The 21933-nt window shown below is 47.5% G+C and overlaps 1 pseudogene across 1 annotated transcript in view; it reads left to right on the forward strand.

Moving 5' to 3' along the window:
* LOC310777900 (FERM, ARHGEF and pleckstrin domain-containing protein 1-like) overlaps positions 1–21933 on the forward strand; it is a 73582-nt pseudogene that overhangs the window by 25904 nt on the left and 25745 nt on the right. Inside the window, exon 3 of the transcript XR_014554047.1 lies at positions 21122–21226. The product of XR_014554047.1 is annotated as an FERM, ARHGEF and pleckstrin domain-containing protein 1-like (transcript). The remainder of the gene's footprint in view (positions 1–21121; positions 21227–21933) is intronic.

The following is a 21933-nucleotide window of genomic DNA, read 5'->3' on the forward strand; positions in this document are numbered from 1 at the left end:
GTTTGAACAGACGAGGGACGTTACAGACACGGAGGATTAAAATGGTGAAATTACTCAAATTAGGGTGGAGGATGCCCCCTCAACTTACAAATCGATCGTAAAAAAATGGTTAAAATATTGTATCGTATCGTTATCGTGAACCCAATATCATGTATCGTATTGTATCGTGAACTGAGTGTATCGTGACACCCCTATTAGCTAAGCCCTTTAAAATGGAACAAGTAGCATTTCTTTGATCTAAGAGCATTTTTTGTAATAGAGAATCGATTTTGAATCGGGAATCGTTTTGAATCGAGAATCCAGTTTGAATCGAATCATGATCCCAGGAATCGAAATCCAATCGTGAGATACGAAAGATTCACACCCCAAACTAACTACATGCCTGTGTCAGTTCACGAAGGAAGGATGAGATTTATGCAAACGTAACCTGGAATCTCTTTGCTGGGATTTGTGACAGACGCATGGGGGTGGATCTGTTCATTCATCATGATGCACACTGAACACTTTGATCACTGCATTCTGATCCTTCCATTAGGCTGTGATTGAACTATGGAGCGGTGTGAGCAGCTCCTAGCTAGCCTGCTCTCCCTGTGATGTCCTCCTGCTCTCAGATAAAGGGTGAAATACAGTGAGCAGCATGCTCCTAGCTAGCCTGCTCTCCCTGTGATGTCCTGCTCTCAGATAAAGGGTGACATACAGTGAGCAGCATGCTCCTAGCTAGCCTGCACTCGCTGTGATGTCCTGCTCTCAGATAAAGGGTGAAATACAGTGAGCAGCATGCTCCTAGCTAGCCTGCACTCACTGTGATGTCCTGCTCTCAGATAAAGGGTGAAATACAGTGAGCAGCATGCTCCTAGCTAGCCTGCTCTCACTGTGATGTCCTCCTGCTCTCAGATAAAGGCTGAAACACATTGAGCAGCATGCTCCTAGCTAGCATGCTCCTAGCTAGCCTGCTCTCCCTGTGATGTCCTCCTGCTCTCAGATAAAGGGTGAAATACAGTGAGCAGCATGCTCCTAGCTAGCCTGCTCTCACTGTGATGTCCTCCTGCTCTCAGATAAAGGGTGAAATACAGTGAGCAGCATGCTCCTAGCTAGCCTGCTCTCCCTGTGATGTCCTCCTGCTCTCAGATAAAGGGTGAAATACAGTGAGCAGCATGCTCCTAGCTAGCCTGCTCTCACTGTGATGTCCTCCTGCTCTCAGATAAAGGGTGAAATACAGTGAGCAGCATGCTCCTAGCTAGCCTGCTCTCCCTGTGATGTCCTCCTGCTCTCAGATAAAGGGTGAAATACAGTGAGCAGCATGCTCCTAGCTAGCCTGCTCTCCCTGTGATGTCCTGCTCTCAGATAAAGGGTGACATACAGTGAGCAGCATGCTCCTAGCTAGCCTGCACTCGCTGTGATGTCCTGCTCTCAGATAAAGGGTGAAATACAGTGAGCAGCATGCTCCTAGCTAGCCTGCACTCACTGTGATGTCCTGCTCTCAGATAAAGGGTGAAATACAGTGAGCAGCATGCTCCTAGCTAGCCTGCTCTCACTGTGATGTCCTCCTGCTCTCAGATAAAGGCTGAAACACATTGAGCAGCATGCTCCTAGCTAGCATGCTCCTAGCTAGCCTGCTCTCCCTGTGATGTCCTCCTGCTCTCAGATAAAGGGTGAAATACAGTGAGCAGCATGCTCCTAGCTAGCCTGCTCTCACTGTGATGTCCTCCTGCTCTCAGATAAAGGGTGAAATACAGTGAGCAGCATGCTCCTAGCTAGCCTGCTCTCCCTGTGATGTCCTCCTGCTCTCAGATAAAGGGTGAAATACAGTGAGCAGCATGCTCCTAGCTAGCCTGCTCTCACTGTGATGTCCTCCTGCTCTCAGATAAAGGGTGAAATACAGTGAGCAGCATGCTCCTAGCTAGCCTGCTCTCCCTGTGATGTCCTCCTGCTCTCAGATAAAGGGTGAAATACAGTGAGCAGCATGCTCCTAGCTAGCCTGCTCTCACTGTGATGTCCTCCTGCTCTCAGATAAAGGGTGAAATACAGTGAGCAGCATGCTCCTAGCTAGCCTGCTCTCACTGTGATGTCCTCCTGCTCTCAGATACAGGGTGAAATACAGTGAGCAGCATGCTCCTAGCTAGCCTGCTCTCACTGTGATGTCCTCCTGCTCTCAGATACAGGGTGAAATACAGTGAGCAGCATGCTCCTAGCTAGCCTGCTCTCACTGTGATGTCCTCCTGCTCTCAGATACGGGGTGAAATACAGTGAGCAGCATGCTCCTAGCTAGCCTGCTCTCACTGTGATGTCCTGCTCTCAGATAAAGGGTGAAATACAGTGAGCAGCATGCTCCTAGCTAGCCTGCTCTCACTGTGATGTCCTCCTGCTCTCAGATAAAGGGTGAAATACAGTGAGCAGCATGCTCCTAGCTAGCCTGCTCTCACTGTGATGTCCTCCTGCTCTCAGATACGGGGTGAAATACAGTGAGCAGCATGCTCCTAGCTAGCCTGCTCTCACTGTGATGTCCTGCTCTCAGATAAAGGGTGAAATACAGTGAGCAGCATGCTCCTAGCTAGCCTGCTCTCACTGTGATGTCCTCCTGCTCTCAGATAAAGGGTGAAATACAGTGAGCAGCATGCTCCTAGCTAGCCTGCTCTCACTGTGATGTCCTCCTGCTCTCAGATAAAGGGTGAAATACAGTGAGCAGCATGCTCCTAGCTAGCCTGCTCTCACTGTGATGTCCTCCTGCTCTCAGATACAGGGTGAAATACAGTGAGCAGCATGCTCCTAGCTAGCCTGCTCTCCCTGTGATGTCCTCCTGCTCTCAGATACAGGGTGAAATACAGTGAGCAGCATGCTCCTAGCTAGCCTGCTCTCCCTGTGATGTCCTCCTGCTCTCAGATAAAGGGTGAAACAACCCTCGGGGGAACAAGTACGCCTCAGCTGCTTCACAGCACCATCGCCCCTCGTCTATGAATTATGAATTTCTCATTGAGATTCTGAAGGCTAATTAATATGTCAAAGCCCACTCGCTGTGTGTTATCCTGGGATAATCCTGGCCCTGCGATGCCATATTTTACCCAGACACGCCTCACCTTTCCTGCTCTCATCTCATCTGCTGAAATATCCTCGTCATGCCCTTGCCCGGCGCTGCACCACTCCTCTGCTCTGTTTTCCTGATGGTATCTTCTGTCGTGCTTAAGCGTCTAACACGGGTAATTAAAATCCAACACCTTGTCACATTTCACCTTGGCCTTGTCCTCACAGTCGGCACACTCTCTAGCCTCGAGCTATACATCGTCGCTCCCACGACACGCCTGCTCCAAACGTTTCGTAGCGGAATTCCTTCCTTGCAAGCTTTACCTGGACCTCCGAGGCCGCCTCCCACCGCCCGCTCGGCAGCGGTAATTGAATTTGGGGCCTCTGAGGAGATGTGTGGGAGGAGGCAGAGTGAGAAAATGAATGGGGCAACGATTGAAGGGGAGACATTAGTGTGTGTGTGTGTGTGTGTGTGTGTGTGTGTGTGTGTGTGTGTGTGTGTGTGTGTGTGTGTGTGAGGCAGAGAGAGAGACAGAGTAAAAGAAAGAGAGGATGAAATCACAAACGGGTGGCACCAGCTGTACGCGACCCTGCTGTGAAGATATTGACAACATTGCCTCCCCCCTCCCTCCCCCAATTAAAGTTGGAACTATTGCACAAGTCACCAAGAGGAACAGCAGACCCCAGAAGATGTCATCTGACCTGGGGCTGCAGCAGAACAGCCAAGTTCCCTCTGTAAGCTAGTTGTTTTCCCCCCCGGCACTGAAGGTATATGTTTGGGCTCCATTGGGCTTCCCTGCTGTTGAGCTTTTCTCCGGCTGTCTCCATTGGTAAGAGACGAGACGCGCGGAAGTCCAACGCTGAAAGAACCCAAGCTCTGTCAATGTGGGAATGTCCCCTAATTGATATCAAAGGGTTTGTCCCTGTGGGGACGTCTCCTTTCACAGAAGCAGCGGGACGGGTCCACTGTGGGCAGGCATTCGAGGCACTCTGGACTCTCTCAACAGCAGCAAGTGGACTGCTTTTGGTTCTCGGTCATTGCCAGGACTCACAAAATAGCCTGTTCTGGCAGGCTGTTGTGGCAGGCTGTTGTGGCAGGCTGTTGTGGCAGGCTGTTCTGGAAGGCTGTTGTGGCAGGCTGTTCTGGCAGGCTGTTGTGGCAGGCTGTTCTGGCAGGCTGTTGTGGCAGGCTGTTCTGGAAGGCTGTTGTGGCAGGCTGTTCTGGCAGGCTGTTGTGGCAGGCTGTTCTGGAAGGCTGTTGTGGCAGGCTGTTCTGGCAGGCTGTTCTGGCAGGCTGTTGTGGCAGGCTGTTCTGGCAGGCTGTTGTGGCAGGCTGTTGTGGCAGGCTGTTGTGGAAGGCTGTTGTGGCAGCAGGCTGTTGTGGCAGGCTGTTGTGGCAGGCTGTTCTGGCAGCAGGCTGTTGTGGCAGGCTGTTGTGGCAGGCTGTTGTGGCAGGCTGTTGTGGAAGACTGTTGTGGAAGGCTGTTCTGGCAGGCTGTTCTGGCAGGCTGTTGTGGAAGGCTGTTCTGGCAGGCTGTTGTGGAAGGCTGTTCTGGCAGGCTGTTGTGGCAGGCTGTTCTGGCAGGCTGTTGTGGCAGGCTGTTGTGGAAGACTGTTGTGGAAGGCTGTTCTGGCAGGCTGTTCTGGCAGGCTGTTGTGGAAGGCTGTTGTGGAAGGCTGTTGTGGAAGGCTGTTGTGGCAGGCTGTTGTGGAAGGCTGTTCTGGCAGGCTGTTGTGGAAGGCTGTTCTGGCAGGCTGTTGTGGCAGGCTGTTCTGGCAGGCTGTTGTGGCAGGCTGTTGTGGCAGGCTGTTGTGGCAGGCTGTTCTGGCAGGCTGTTGTGGCAGGCTGTTGTGGCAGGCTGTTGTGGCAGGCTGTTGTGGAAGGCTGTTCTGGCAGGCTGTTGTGGAAGGCTGTTCTGGCAGGCTGTTCTGGCAGGCTGTTCTGGCAGGCTGTTCTGGCAGGCTGTTGTGGCAGGCTGTTGTGGAAGGCTGTTCTGGCAGGCTGTTGTGGAAGGCTGTTGTGGCAGGCTGTTGTGGCAGGCTGTTCTGGCAGGCTGTTGTGGCAGGCTGTTCTGGCAGGCTGTTCTGGCAGGCTGTTGTGGCAGGCTGTTGTGGAAGGCTGTTCTGGCAGGCTGTTGTGGAAGGCTGTTGTGGCAGGCTGTTCTGGCAGGCTGTTCTGGCAGGCTGTTGTGGCAGGCTGTTGTGGAAGTCATAATGAATCATTTCTGTCTTGTGACCTCTTTTTCCATAGAAGTTAGAATAAGAGTGTTCACATCATGTAACGTGGTGACAAGTTATCCTGTGTTACTTTGGGATTACCGTCTTTTCTTTTGGAGCACAAAGTGATCAGGGTGTTATACTATGCAAAGGCCAAATTACATTTTAGACCGATCCAATATTTGCTACTAGTCATATATACAGGCCTCTACTGCATACTCACATGTGGAATAGTGGTATCAAAGATTTGTCATCTAATCATTTTGTTTTTTAGGTTTGTGTTGCTATTACATTACATTAATGATGTCTGGGTGCTCATTCATACCGATGCTCCTCTTTCACCAGAGTCTGAGAAAACGTGGAAGCATAATAATGTATAATAATATATCATGTATAATAATATATAATGTACCGTATATAATATAATGTATATAATATAATGCCTAATGCACAATTTAGTCAGGCAAATGACACGTGAAAGACTTGCAGTGATGTACTGTACATATAAGTGCAGTAATTAAACTACGAGGTCAAATCTGAACCATGTGGTCTAAATGAGATTATGGTTAGTAGTAGTAGTAGTAGAGTCATGTGTCCACTAACCAACAGTATGAGTGCTCAGTGACTTTGCTGGTCCATTTTGCTTTTTCTTCTTTTTCCCCGACAACTTTTTGTGGTCATCATGATAACGACAACAAAGCCTGCATTCAAACCCACCACACTGAGAGGACGGCCGCTGCCTCACCAGGACATTCATGTTCATGTTGACTGTGTATCTGTTGAGCTGTGGGAATCCTGTAGCAGGCCTCGTCCTTGACTAAACATCACACATTGATTGCATAGCTATGCTGTTTGCAACCACTGCATCTATAAAGGCGTTCAAGTAGTTTTCTCTCTCTGAGAAGCCTTGTTATTCACAGCCGTGCAAACGCTCTTGGACATACTAACTAAGTCACATCCTGGCTAGTCAGCTGAAATCACAGTAACCCACAGGCACATGATGGAAAGGGCCTTGGGTGTGCTTGAGAAGTCACTCTTATGAACTGGGCGCGGTGTTTAAGTCCCGTCTTATTTTAGATTCCAAAAACCATGGTTATGGTCACAGTAATTACAACATTATTACACGGAGAAAGAGAGCGAAATGTTTCCCCCACTAAATGTAGAGCACACATATTACACCCGTACGATAATCCAAATGGCACAATTTTGTGTGATGATAATCACTGCTGTTTGTGTACAAACTATTTTAGCCCAAACCACATACATACTTCCATTCAGCTCAAGATGATTGCATTATACATTTTTTCTCAGATTAGGAATTGTACTCTTTTTTTTTTTATGTTGCCATGGTTACCGGCCTGGCTCTCTCTCTTCCGAGGGAGAGGAATTGGTATTCTGTAGTCACAAAGAGCTAAGTTCCTGCTGGACACAGTGGCCTGCAGACACAGAGCAACACCATCCCTTGATGAGGTTGTTTGTTGGTGTGTGTTTGTGCGCCTGTGTTTTCCACGGACAGCCTTGAATGTGAGAATTCACCTCGGGACAGCATCCACGTTATTGTCAAATCTACTGGTGGTGACGCTGTAGCCACAGGGCGCGTCACGCACAACAAGGCTGACATTTTAGATTTTGTCGCATTAAAATCACAACCACAACACTGAAGACAGTGAATGACGTGTGTCACTCAGTCACGACGACTTGACATTCACAGTTTCCGCAGTTTTCTTCCTGAACCCCAACCCCATGTCCTCCCAATGCGGCTCTAAACCGCTGGGCTTATGTTTAATCAGTGGATTTCATGAAGAAAAAGCAGCGCTCTGCCTAAAGGTTAGAGAAGCGAGCTTGTGACCGGAGGGTCGCCAGTTCAATCCCCGGGACGGCAGGATAAATCAGGGTGGGGGAAAGTGAAAAAGCAGCGCTTGCCCCTCCCTCATTACCTCCACTCAGGTGCCCTTGAGCAAGGCCCTTAACATCCAACCGCTCCAGTGGAGCTGATCAGTGGCCAGCAGATCAGATCTGTGGTTGTTGTACTGGTCAGCTTCCAGGTATGAATGTGTGTGTGAATGGGAACAGGGCGCTCCTGAAAAAGAGAGCATTGCTCTCAGTGAGACTCCCCAAGAACAACAATAACTCAACACTACTGTACAACAGCACATGTAGTAAAACATCTTTCACTAAACAACAATAACTCAACACTACTGTACAACAGCACATGTAGTAAAACATCTTTCACTAAACAACAATAACTCAACACTACTGTACAACAGCACATGTAGTAAAACATCTTTCACTAAACAACAATAACTCAACACTACTGTACAACAGCACATGTAGTAAAACATCTTTCACTAAACAACAATAACTCAACACTACTGTACAACAGCACATGTAGTAAAACATCTTTCACTAAACAACAATAACTCAACACTACTGTACAACAGCACATGTAGTAAAACATCTTTCACTAAACAACAATAACTCAACACTACTGTACAACAGCACATGTAGTAAAACATCTTTCACTAGAACAACAATAACTCAACACTACTGTACAACAGCACATGTAGTGAAACATCTTTCACTAAAGCTGTGATTTCCTTAATGATCAGCATCTGTTATGATCAGTGTCTATTCTGCATGCTATTGCTAATGTTGATGAAACTGTTTTGTTGAGTGCTGTAACACCTTCGAAAAAGTGCAGTCTGTTCATGTCATAGCAGCTCAAATATGCCTGCTGCTCAGTGTGTGTGTGTGTGTGTGTGTGTGTGTGTGTGTGTGTGTGTGTGTGTGTGTGTGTGTGTGTGTGTGTGTGTGTGTGTGTGTGTGTGTGTGTGTGTGCGTGCGTGCGTGCGTGCGTGCGTGCGTGTGTTTGAGTCACTGACTGTGTGTGGAGCCCAGGGAAGTGACACCTTGATAAAAAAAACCTGTTGCTCTGTCACCTGGAATGACCAGACTCACCCAGCAGATGTTAGGGTCTAATGATGATTAATATTCAGCAGGTGTCTTACAGTACGGTGGTCTCATACCGACCGCAAAACAACCATGGTTATCTCAAACAGGAAGTGATTTCTTGGCTGTTAATGCTTGTCCACAGGAAGCACAGGCTGTTGAATAATGAACTTTCTTTATCAAAGGATTAGCATATCCTTGATCTGAACTAATACCTTCTCCTAGTTATTGTAAGTTGTGCAGCTATAGATACAACAGCTTATGGGTCATATTCTTACGGTAGATTGTTACTATACTGTATATCAGAAGGTGTTAAAGGTGTTTATGAGAAGGTTTTGCCATATTTGACAAGACTATGTCAGGATCAGGATCAGGATCAGGATATACTTTATTGTCCCCGAGAGGAAATTTGTCTTGGACAACAGTGCTACATACAGCTGCATCATAAAAAAGAGGACAACACAAATGACAAAATAACATAACAGGAACAACAAAGGTCTACACATTTTTTGGTGAAGAGATGCACCTTACATATGAAGTGCATGGAATTGTAATTGCAACTGACCCGTCAAAGGAAAAGACCCATAAAATAAAGAATTGCACTGAGGATAAAAGATGACATGTGCAAAGAAATGGGCGAGAGACTAGATAAAGTGACCTATGCTACTGTGCAAAAGTGGCTTACAAATTAAAACAAATGGTAAAGCTGTGTTCACACCGAGATATTTATTTTTCGCTCTGTCGCTTGATTCAACCCTTTGGAATCGCTCTGTCGCTCTGTTTAAATCGCTCATCAACAGGCACACGAAATGACGGACATGTGGGGGATATAACGTTACGCAATGTCATGCTGTTTGTCCACTACGAGCCCCCGTCATTGTTTACAAGCTAAGCCTATCAGCGTGCTCCTAATGCGAGCTGCATACCGGTAGTACAGACTTCACTTCATGTCAGCTGTCAGCCTGTCAATGCAGTTTCTTGCCACACAATAAACCAGCGGTTTGTTCCAAGCCAGAGTGATCCTTGACTCGCTCTCACACGGCAGCCAATCAGTGTTGAACAGCGAGCGACTGATGCCAGCGTATTTTCGCTCGAGTTGGGATATTTCATCTTGAGCGACGAGCGTATTTTCTCCCTGTCGCTCTGTCTCTGCCGCTCGGACGCCCAGCGATTATTCTCCCAGGCGAATATACGCTCAATCGCTCGTTTGCATTGACTTTGTATGTAAACTCGACGCCAGCGACAAACTTTAATAGGTCGGTGTGAATGCACCTTAATAAAAGCAATTTGATAATAAAACCAAAAAATAGTAAGACCACAGCATGATCACGTTTAAGAAAAATGATAAAGTGCATTATTGAAATGAAAATTTAAAATAATAATAGAATAAAAATAATAAAATAATAAAAGGTTCAAATAGAAAATTATAAAACAGATCCCATAAGTTTTTAGAATGTTTAGATTAAGATTAAGCAGGTCGTTTGTTCAGGAGCGCGATGTCTGGGTGTGATTGTGATGTGATGTCACAGCAGCTCTCATCAGTACAGCACGTCACACTACACCGCAGCAGTGCTGCAGGGCCTCTGGATTTGTAGCACTAAGTAGTTTAGGGCTAATCTCCAGGAGGCAAATTGATTGGCCTGGCCAGTAAAGCAGCATCTGCGTCTGTCATTATTTAGGGGATTATGGGTAAAGGAACGTGCCACAGGACGGTAGCAACAAACCAGCGTGTTTTCCTCGAGGGACCTGCCTCCTCTCTCCAAACGAAAGGATGGAAAGAATCTCTCCTAACAGCTCGGATCCACTTCCACCCTAGTTTCCCTTCTCCATGGTGCGTCCCCACCGATACACTAGAAAGATGACTCATTACAGGCAGCGCCAATGATATGAAATGGTAACTCTTCCTCCGGTCTCCTTAAAGGGCCGTGGTCACCTCTCCCCTGTCTGAGACCGTCTGCCCCCCTGACCTAGCAAGCCCACTTGAGCTAGAGATCGTGAGCTAACCAAAACTGATATTTATACCACACATTTAAACACAATACTGTCGCCTTAGCTCAATCTAGTTGTAACCAAGATATCAGCTGGAAAAAACATTTTTCCAACCACAGATTTAGCTACTGCAGAATCTGTGAACTTCACATGTAGCTTTAGCTAATAGCTACCTGCTAACGTTAGCTCATTTGCCAAATCCCACCAGAGTGCATTGCTGTGACAGAGACAGGTCTCGAACAAAGTTCATTTTCTCCTGATCTGTCTGTCTGAAAATGCCATTTTAGTGTCAGAATGTTCAGAAGACATGTGGCTTGTGAAGAACAATGGATCCAATATTTACTTTGGTGACTATACGGAGCAAAAATAATCAGTCATAATCTGTGTTCACCTTCACTTCTCCAATTGACTCCAATAGGACCTGCTGCTAGTCTCCTAAGGGGGCGTGGCAGTGCGGAAAACTACGTGACACAGATACAGGAATTGGACTGGAGTTGAGCCGTCTCACTCTGAATTTACCGTCTCTGGTTCCACCCTAAACAACCCGGTGGTGGTCCGGGCCTGGGCGGGGTGGCGAGGCAGTAAGCCACACAGCGTGGTTGGCTCCCCCAGTCTTTGAGTGGGTTTATGCCACAGTATCCCCCACGAGGCAGAGGCTGGCTCCCACAGTGCTAAATCACCAGCAGGGTGTTGTCATCAGTCAACATGGGGCTTTTCTTAGGCTCTGTGGCCATTGCAGATTGAGTGCGTTGTGCTCTTCTCCCCACACATATAAAGTGTCCTGTTATTTGTCAGCGGATGTATTCAACCAGAAGATGTTACAGTTGCAGAGCCCATTTGCACCTGGCCACCTAAACCTGTGTTCTGGGTGGTGGTCAGATTGCAATGGGATAGTGCGTGACCACCTGAAAGTACAGGTGTAAACACACCCAAGACACATTGAGGACAGATTGTGATCCGATCGGAGGTGGTCAGGGAGGACACAGAGTGACCACATTGAACACAAGTGTAAATGCAAATGTGTTCTCAATCCACATGTAACAACAGTCACCTCAGTTTTCCTGCTGCTCTACTCTACGCTATGGAGCTCGCCTGATCCGATCGGGGGGGGGGGGGGGGGGGGGGCCTTCCTTTAATGAACATGTCTTCTTGGATATCATTTCTTTGCAGAAGAATGTGTCCCATCTGTTTTGTATCTAATGATTTTGTCCCAGTTTGAGGCGTGATAAAGTACACCTGGTCCTCCTGCCTCTGATCTATTATGTCTGAGCCAAAGCCCAGGTTGCTCATTCAACGGCTGTTGCTCTGCCTCTTAAAACAGACCAGGCCAACAATCATTTGAGATTGCTGATGTTGTGTTACAGTCCCAGCAATACAGTACAGTGAATGTTGAAACACCTATAGACCTATTATCTCTGTCTGTCTGTCTGTCTGTCTGTCTGTCTCCACCCTGGGAACCCAGAGTCTATCAGTCTGATGACTAATGTGACTCTGGGACATGTCAGGGTTTCCACTGTATAGTGGATGTGCGCACCAAGACTTCTGCTTCCGTGCGTCGTGGTGTTATTGTTTACAGTTGAATTGACGTGAGATTGGAGTTGGAGCTGATCGATTGTAGGTCCAGACCACATTTCGGCTCATCTAGTCTCTATATAAAATTGAGTATCTGGGCTCTGTCTGTTTCAAGTTCTGTGTTCGGCCACAGCTATGCCATTTTACATGCGATCGGGCTGAAGCCTTCGGGGTGTGTAAAGGGCACCCGGCCATGCGGGGGACCTGACGGAGCCGGATTTTCTAATTAGGCTAATTAGCTAATGATGTGATGTCTTCAGTGATGATGTCATCAGTGATGATGTCAAGAGTGATGTCATAAGGGCGCGCGCACACACACACACACACACACACACACACACACACACACACACAAGGAGGCATTGTGACAAGACGTTGTCAGACTACAGTGGAAACCATGACATACCGGCCTTCTGTCCCAGAGTCATATTAGTCATCAGACTGATCGACTCTGTGTGCCCAGATTGATCTCTCTACCTCTCCTTCTCTCCTCTCCTTCTCTCCCTCTCCCTCTCCTTCTCTCCCTCTCTCCCTCTCCTTCTCTCCCTCTCTCCCTCTCCTTCTCTCCCTCTCTCCCTCCTACACCCACACTTCAGGATCCGGGGCCGGGGGGACTGTCACGCTTGTTGGAAACATAATTGATCATGGTGTATAGTGGTTGCATGTGTTACTTGGCTTAGGTGTCTGAGGCATGAAGGTACTGTTAGTAGCCACTAGCCACGCTTGGTTAGCCAGGGGCTTGTTGGACTTGTTTTTTCTCTCGCTTTCCTTCTCTTACATGTCTCACACATCTCTCTCTTGTATTTTGCATCTAAATGTTGGCTCAAGCTCAAACATCTCTTTCCAGGTTTACTCTACTTCCAGCTTGTTTTCAACAGGCTGTTGTGGTTTATGCAGAGGGCTGATCACCATTTGATGCCATTCGTGGAATAGTGTTGTTATGGAGGCTTTGCTGCGCCCCCCACACACACACACACACACACACGCACACACACGCACACACACGCACACGCACACTTGGCTGCACGGCCCTGGTCCTGATTTTTCTGTCTGTTTGTGATTATCCTAGACTGGCATTCTCTCAGATCCACTCATGATGCATTTGTAGGCACTGATTGGCCCTTCCATTACACTTTGCTTCAGCCTGGTATATTACTGCCACAACTGATTTTGCCTTATATGATACGATGGACTCAGAAAGTCCTATGCTGGGTAAGTTGATGGACACCAAATACAGCTTCTTCTGGGTGTCGATTTCAAATGGGCTTAATTGAAGAACCAAAAAAGGGTAGTCTGCACTCTCAAAAACATATTTTGATTGATTACACATGTTTCAAATAAAAAGCTATGTAGCTCCTGACGTAGCATACTGGCAAAACATGGTACAGTATCTTTTTGAGAGTGCAGATTTCATTCTTTATACCTTATAATCCTATAATCCAGCTGATAATGCTATGGCTTCTCCTCAGCTCCATGGTGTATTCTAGAACAAGGCACTAGGACTTGAAGGTCAAGTAAGGTATGGTTAAGCCACATGATTGTTTAATCAATCCAAAACATGTAGAATTAACTCTTTGACATGTTTTGTATTCAGTTGATGTAAGAAAGGATCATCTCCTGGTTGGCCTGACCTTGTGGGAGTTTGTTTCTGAGAGTTACACTCAATTAATCTCTTAATTAACCTATTGATTGCCTTCGCTTGCACAATTACAGTGTGCTATTCAAAGCTTCTGAAGATTGGCATTTCTGTAGCTTGAATTTGCTGTGAACTTTTGAATGCACCTGCTCTGAGGGGCTGCTGCTAACACACACAAAAGAGACAATGGAGAAATACAATAGCATCTCTCTGCAGATCCTCTACCACCGTTACCTGAAGGCTATAGACACAATATATGGTAATAGCAGTTTAAGATTCATTATTCAGCGTCTCTGTCTGCTCCATATAGACTGTATAAAAAATATGGATGCAGTCACCATGATTTCACACATTGGTTTTTTTCCTCTGGCCCTCCCGTTTATTTTTATGACTCTCTAAGTCGGGCATGAAAGAACTTTGTGATATTACGCATTTACTGTAGGCTTCACTATATTCAAGTATAGCAAAATACATTTCCTTCAGTGTGATCCTTCTGGTGGAGCCTCTCTGCTGCAGCTTGTTTACCGTCTCTCCCATAGACGGTATGGCCTCTCCACTAAGTGTGCAAGCCCACAGCCGGTAAATCAATGTGCTGATTTGCGGCATTGGGACAAACAGTGGGAGGTCCTTGCACAAGAAGGCACTGCGCTCTTTAGCTATTCAGCAACGCAACAGGCACAACAACAGGACACTTAATTATACTTTATGCCAGATCAATATGGTTCTATCTGCCCAGACGGACTCCTTAGGAAGGCAGGCTGTGTGTGTGTGTGTGTGTGTGTGTGTGTGTGTGTGTGTGTGTGTGTGTGTGTGTGTGTGTGTGTGTGTGTGTGTGTGTGTGTGTGTGTGTGTGTGTGGATGCAGCCCCCTCCATCTCAGGTTCATCCTGTCACAGCTAGCTCTCCCTCTGTCTCAGGCTCATCCTGTCACAGCTAGCTCTCCCTCTGTCTCAGGTTCATCCTGTCACAGCTAGCTCTCCCTCCATCTCAGGTTCATCCTGTCACAGCTAGCTCTCCCTCTGTCTCAGGCTCATCCTGTCACAGCTAGCTCTCCCTCTGTCTCAGGCTCATCCTGTCACAGCTAGCTCTCCCTCCATCTCAGGTTCATCCTGTCACAGCTAGCTCTCCCTCTGTCTCAGGCTCATCCTGTCACAGCTAGCTCTCCCTCTGTCTCAGGCTCATCCTGTCACAGCTAGCTCTCCCTCCATCTCAGGTTCATCCTGTCACAGCTAGCTCTCCCTCTGTCTCAGGTTCATCCTGTCACAGCTAGCTCTCCCTCTGTCTCAGGTTCATCCTGTCACAGCTAGCTCTCCCTCCATCTCAGGTTCATCCTGTCACAGCTAGCTCTCCCTCTGTCTCAGGCTCATCCTGTCACAGCTAGCTCTCCCTCTGTCTCAGGTTCATCCTGTCACAGCTAGCTCTCCCTCTGTCTCAGGTTCATCCTGTCACAGCTAGCTCTCCCTCCATCTCAGGTTCATCCTGTCACAGCTAGCTCTCCCTCTGTCTCAGGCTCATCCTGTCACAGCTAGCTCTCCCTCTGTCTCAGGCTCATCCTGTCACAGCTAGCTCTCCCTCTGTCTCAGGTTCATCCTGTCACAGCTAGCTCTCCCTCTGTCTCAGGCTCATCCTGTCACAGCCCGTGACAGAATGACTGTGACAGATGCGGCAGCCCAATCGCCACTTTGCCCTTAGTGTTATTGTTCATCTACGGCTTGTTGGGGGTTTGAAAAAGAGCAAAGGAGGGAAAAGCAGGAGGAGTCTTTATCATTTGATCAACGACATTGACAAAGAAATAAAAAAATAATTGTGATTATTTTGGCCTGCGCACTCGGCTGCAGGCGAGTTACTCTGGCCCGGGCACTCGGCTGCAGCACATGACCTGAATCTCAATGAAGCATTACTGCCTCTGACCCCTCTGTCCTCCACTTCCCTTACAGTGCATGTACCTGCTCGTGCAAGTACACACACACACACACACACACACACACACACACACACACACACACACACACACACACACACACACACGCCACATGTCTCGAGACACATGCAAGCATGCCCACGCGTGCTTTAAGGCATTTTAAATTGCTATGGTTCCACTTTATTGCTCCGTAACTCTGCCGTGGTAAACACAACAGAGCTCCCAGCCTCCCTGTCACATGTGTTTTCAATAACAGCACCAGGAGGAGGGAGTCTGTGTGGGAAGATATCTGCCTGCTACTGTGAGCACTTCTGCTATCTCAGCCAGGTGCAGAGCAGTGTTATCAGTCAGTGCTTCACACACACACACACACACACACACACACACACACACACACACACACACACACCAACTGCTACTTCACGTGTGCAATGCAAAAGTTGTAATTTGTGAAACTCAACTCCTCCATCTCCTGGAATCAATTTGTGGCCTCCAGAAATCAATTCAAGAATGTGTTTATTTGTTTGGTATCATCTGAAAAAAGTCAGCAGGGTTTTTATTGAGCTGAGCTGACTTACAGGCAGTGTACACCAGATGCGTTACGGCTGCGTTGCGGATCCGGCAAAACTGTACGGAAAAATTACGCACCTGTTCTATTTTCTTCTGAGCCCGCATGTGAAATGACCGCTCCATATCAGTCCATATCACAAGAAGCATGAAAAGATCAAATCGAATTGTAAAGTGCACGTTGTTTTACGATCCCACCCAACAATGTCTAACCCCCCCCTTCCGCAGCCACCCCACCCCACCCCACCCCACAGCCATCAGCATTCCTCCAGTGCAGCACAGCCATGACTCTCATATCTAACCAGGCATGATTCCCTTTGTTCTCCCTCCCTCATCCAGGGCCTAAAGGCACTGGCAGTCTGTTTAACAGCCATGACACCACCCACCCCCACCCACATCCTCACCCCCAGGAGAGGGTTGGTGTACACGGGGCTAGCTCAGTCTGGGTGAAGTGGACCATACCGACCATACCAAAGAGAGAGGGGGGGGGGGGGGGGTTGGTCTAGCCCCGAGTAGAAACCCCAAGCAGACATGTGTGCAGACAGTGCTGTCATCTTTATTTACCCTGGTCCCGTCAGCTGGAGAGCATGTAGGGGTCAGTGTAGCGGAGAGAGCATGCCTGGCTGGCCCTCACACGTGTAAACAGTAGTAGCGTCCTCTGAGCTTACGTCCAAACCTGATGGACCGTCCCAGACACAGACAGAGCCTTCCTGAGCGTCTGGCCCGGGCAGCGGGACCGCCGGCCGGATCAGAACGTACTGTACTGACTGACGCTAGAATTAGCCGCTGGCTGCTGTGTGTGTAAACCGTCTGCGGCGCGGCGCGCTCGTAGATAGACGCCCCAAAGAAGAGCGCTTGGTGACATTTCCTCCTAGACACTGTGTAGAGAGATGGTGAGGGAAATGTCAGCTGCTGAGCGTGATATTTCCTTCTAAGTGGTGTAGCCTGTCTGATGGGGGAGAGTTAGACCCCATCATTTCTGCCACGGAGCCACAAATGATGCATGTGATGTGATTGAGCGCTGCGTGTCTGGGTCAGAACACACAGGCCCTACTTTGTGTACTTCAGTCTTGCTATTGGGCATCTATGCTCATGTGCTACAGTACCATGCGCCAGTGTGTCCACGTTAGGGGTGTCAAAAATAATCGATTATAAGATGCATCGCGATGCGGACGTGCACGATTCTGCATCGATTCACAAATGTCAAAAATCGATTATAAAAAATATATATATATATATATATATATAATCGAATAAAATATAATGGAAGTACATGCAGTTGTTTATTTGGATCATAATACAATGCAATTCCAAATGCACTTTTATTTTAAAAGGAGCCACACAGTGAGAAAAAAGAAAGTGAGAAAAAAGAAATCATGTATTGGGGAAAAAAGTGATCCATCGATTGAAGATGCATCGAGATGCATCGATAATCGTAATCGAATCGAATCGTAGCCCTCTGAATCGTAATCGAATCGAATCGTGAGGCCAGTGAAGATTCACAGCCCTAGTCCACGTACAGTGCTGTAGTCCCCATGTTTGAGTATCAGCATGGTTGTACATTTTTCACACTGAATGTGTTCTTTCTTTATAGATTTACTGTAGTTTACTAGTTTATATAGAGCCCGGGAGAAAATAATGTCTGTTTGTTGCGTCTCTCATGTGACGGCCCTCTATGTGCTGTCAGGGCCTGTGTGTCTTCCCTCAGGTCCAGGCAGGAGGAGCATTCTCCAGTCAGGTCAGCTGGGAGCACCTGGCCAGTGCCCCAGAGGCTTCTGACTGAGCATCAGAACGCTCCTCATTCAGTGGAGGCTCTGCCCTGCATCACAGCAGGTGTTTCGTTGATCGATCGGCGTGGACGTTTTGGTTGCTTTTGTTGCTTTTACACACCTTGCAACACTCTATTCATTACATTCTTCACACAGCCACTCACATACACACCACTGATTACTGACTGACACATCCCATGCTTGTTTTTGTTGCTGATTTCCTTCACTTTTGAATTATTATAAAATAAATGTTGTGAAAAGGAGAGATAATCAGTGTAACTTAAGTGTAGGTCCGTTCATGAATGTAACAGTGAGGAGAGATAGTCATGGTGTAAGTGTATCCATTCATCAACGTAACGGTGAGGAGAGATAATCATGGTGTAAGTGTAGGTCCATTCATGAACGTAACAGCGAGGAGAGATAATCATGGTGTAAGTGTAGGTCCATTCATGAACGTAGCAGTGAGTGGACAGTCAATGGTCTGATATATAAGGTAGATTTGCCTGTAGATTTAGGTTCCTCTGACACAACAAGCTGTCTTCTCTTTAACCCTGGTCCCTGCTTCAAAGCTTTGAGAAGAGTGAGCTCATTTAATATTCATGTTATGAAACTACTAGCCATTCTAGAGTACCACAGGGATGACATATTTTTGTAGGCTTACCCAGAAGTCCCTGCGCTGCTGGTTCATGGGGGGAAAAGGCAATGGGATTTTTGATTCAATAAATACATGAGTGTGCATGACAATACAAGAAACAAATATTGATCAAAAGGAATTAAACAATAAATTGTGGTGTGCATGTGTGAGTGCGTGTGTGCGCGGGCAACATAAACAAACAAATAAATTAAGCAACACTACTCAACATCAATCATTCCTTCGATTCGAGATCAGTCATCCAATGACTGATCAGTCATTGGATGAATGATTATACAACAACAAATATACTCCAGCAGGATGATCTTCACAATCGAGGACCACTAGCCAATCAATGCCCAGCTGTAACTAGCCCATCTCTGCCCAGCTGTAACTAGCCCATCTCTGCCCAGCTGTAACTAGCCCATCTCTGCCCAGCTCCTGGTCATTTTGTACTGACAGCAGATTTATAACGCTGGAGATATGAGAGTCCTCCGCTAAGACAAGAAACACTCATCAGCCTTCACGGCGCTCAGCTCGTTTCTCTCTGCTGCCACCGTTCCTGGAGCTGGGACACAATTTGTCCAAATAGGTTCACAAGACTGACCTGACGCTGCCAGACGGTTTGTTTTTTTCACTGAACCATCTGGGAATGAGTCGTCAGGAGACTGTTTCAAAGGGCAGGCACTTTCAAAAAATACCTGGCAGGTGATTGGATGAACCATCTGTCTATCACATCTAATCTATCACGTTCTGGCTCTCTCTCTGGCGTCACACCAAAGCTCACCGGTAGCTGCCTCATAGGAAGCTGATTGGTGGAAACCACTGGTGGTTCAGATTCAAACCAATAGACTGGAGCGTGGCCAGATGGATTTTTGTCGTGTGATCGTGATCTCATGATCTTGCGTGAATCCAGCTGCTTCACAAGGTTAGCAGAAGATATCGGACACCTAGAATTCATCCACAGGGTCTTAATAAAAAGTCTTAAACTCACAATTGTCAATAAAAGGCCTTGTGGAGATTCAAACACTTTGTGTTTGCGGGGCTACAGTAGCCATCATGTCACATCTTGCACAAGTTCACGCGAGTTAGGAGTTCAGCTTTACCATTGTTGCCCACCTGTGTGGATATTTAGCCAATAGTCAAATTGGTATTAAATTGCATTCAAAGTGGTCTTAAGAAGGTCTTAAAAAGTCTTAAATTAAACTTGTTGAAACCTGCAGATACATCTGCATCCCAAGTTGTTTTCTCTCCTCTGGGGGGGGTGACTGTTGGACAGCTGTGCGTGCATGCAAGTGTGCGTGTGTGTGTGTCTGTGTGTGTGTGTGTGTGTGTGTGTGTGTGTGTGTGTGTGTGTGTGTGTGTGTGAGAGAGTGTGTGTGTGAGCACGCGCAAAGGGTGTGTTTTGGCTGGTGGCCTCCTCCCTCCTGTGGTCTCCCTTGTCAGCTCCTCACCATATGGAAACAGCTGGTCCTCGGTGGTAGGATGCCCTCTGCTCTGCACGAGGCGGCCTGGAGAGAGACAGCAGTGCTACAGGGAGGGGGGAGGTGGGGAGGTGGGGGGGGTCTTGTTTGGAGAAGATTATGGATTTGGTTGTGGAAATGTAAACCCTCTCACTAAGCTGATACGGCTGAAGTTTTTATTCTGTATGCATATTCGTCTTTGAAACACCACGCGGGTTTCCATAGGGCGAGTCCTTTATTGTCAGCTGAATAGACTATAGAGGGTGTTGCACAATTCAGCTGAAGCGAGGAGATTCCTGTTGCTGCTTGTTGACATAGCAACCAAGAGACTTATTGTTAAGTTGTTTCAACATGAAGACAAGTAGACATGGGTGAGCAGCACAAATGCCCAGAAACGGTCCTGAATCATTATCCAATCCAGGGGGAACTCACTGCTACTATAAACACTAGCACCGCTGTGATAGGCTCTGCTCTACTATAAACACTAGCACAGCTGTGATAGGCTCTGCTCTACTATAAACACTAGCACAGCTGTGATAGGCTCTGCTCTACTATAAACACTAGCACAGCTGTGATAGGCTCTGCTCTGGTGCTAGCCAGTCACGAGTCACGACAGAGAAAGCAGCCAGGCAGAAATGCTCCAGTTGTGTGCTTCCTTACAAAGCTCTGTGACGGGTTTGCGTGGAAATCCCTGACCTTTATTTGACCCCAAAATGGGGAAGTTTGTGTCTCTAAATAGTAAATATGCACTGGCCTGTGGCCTTTGGGGTTTCCTTGGTGTTTGTGAGTTCAGTTGTCTTCTTATGCATGCATTGGGCAGAAAGTGGACGGTGGTGGTGGTCAGTCTTCTTCAAAGTGCTGTGTTTGTGTGTAGGGGGGCGTGGGCTGTGCCGATACTTACCCCATCCTGACACGGTATCATCCTCAAAGGCTGCTGGCCGGCCCATCACCAGTCCTTCAGCAGTGACGCTGGAAACACAGATCAAAGTCTGGGCCCACCCGCCTCAGCGACAGCGGGGAGGAGAGGGGAGGATGGAGGCTTTTTAAGCGGTCAGCTGAGCCTTTGAGGGCTAGGGGGAGGAGGATGGCAGTGGAATGTAGACAGGCAGAGATAGCATCTATTCTGTGACACGGACAGCCGTGCAGTTTGTCAGCACTTCACAGGACTGAAAAGCAAGCGGCCCCATTTCTCCGTCGCTGCTCCTTTTGTGTCAGAGCTTCTTGAAGTCTGTCACTGGGCTTCCATCATGTTTGGTGGTCCCGGACTTAATTAGAAGATGATGAAATGTTGCAGTGTCTCAAGTAAAAATGGAAATTGTTACCTGATCATCAAGATATTGCCTCGAGTTTATCCCAAATGAGCTAACCGGTCTTTTCTTCTTGTTCACAGCAAAGAGCGCCAGGCAAGGTGCTGTTCGACCTGGTGTGCTCCCACATGAACCTCATTGAGGGAGACTACTTTGGCTTGGAGTTTCAGGACCATCACAAGATGATGGTGAGTGACCTTGAAAAGATGGTGGTGAGTGACCTTGAAAAGATGATGGTGAGTGACTTTGGAAAGATGATGATGGTGAGTGACCTTGAAAAGGAAATTCAAATGGAGCCTCGCCTTCTACTGTATAGTCTCTCAACCCAGTCTATTCCAAAATCTTCGAATGCCCCAGAGACAGTCTGTAGCACTTCTGCGTATTAAAATGCAAAAGAAAAAACACTTCAAACCGGAAGAAAGTTTGATGGTATTTGACCAATCACAACACATGTAAACAAAACCAAGGCAGGTGCCTTGAGCGCATGTCGTGCCTTAACATCCGTTTTGACCAACTTTCCCCTCCAGGAAGTACAGACAGTAGGCAGGAAGTACAGACAGTAGGCAGGAAGTACAGACGGGTAGGCAGGAAGTACAGACGGGTAGGCAGGAAGTACAGACAGTAGGCAGGAAGTACAGACAGTAGGCAGGAAGTACAGACAGTAGGCAGGAAGTACAGACAGTAGGCAGGAAGTACAGACAGTAGGCAGGAAGTACAGACAGTAGGCAGGAAGTACAGACGGGTAGGCAGGAAGTACAGACAGTAGGCAGGAAGTACAGACAGTAGGCAGGAAGTACAGACAGTAGGCAGGAAGTACAGACGGGTAGGCAGGAAGTACAGACAGTAGGCAGGAAGTACAGACGGGTAGGCAGGAAGTACAGACGGGTAGGCAGGA

This window comes from Poromitra crassiceps, assembly GCF_964638095.1.
Source record: "Poromitra crassiceps genome assembly, chromosome: 6".
Lineage (NCBI taxonomy): Eukaryota > Metazoa > Chordata > Actinopteri > Beryciformes > Melamphaidae > Poromitra > Poromitra crassiceps.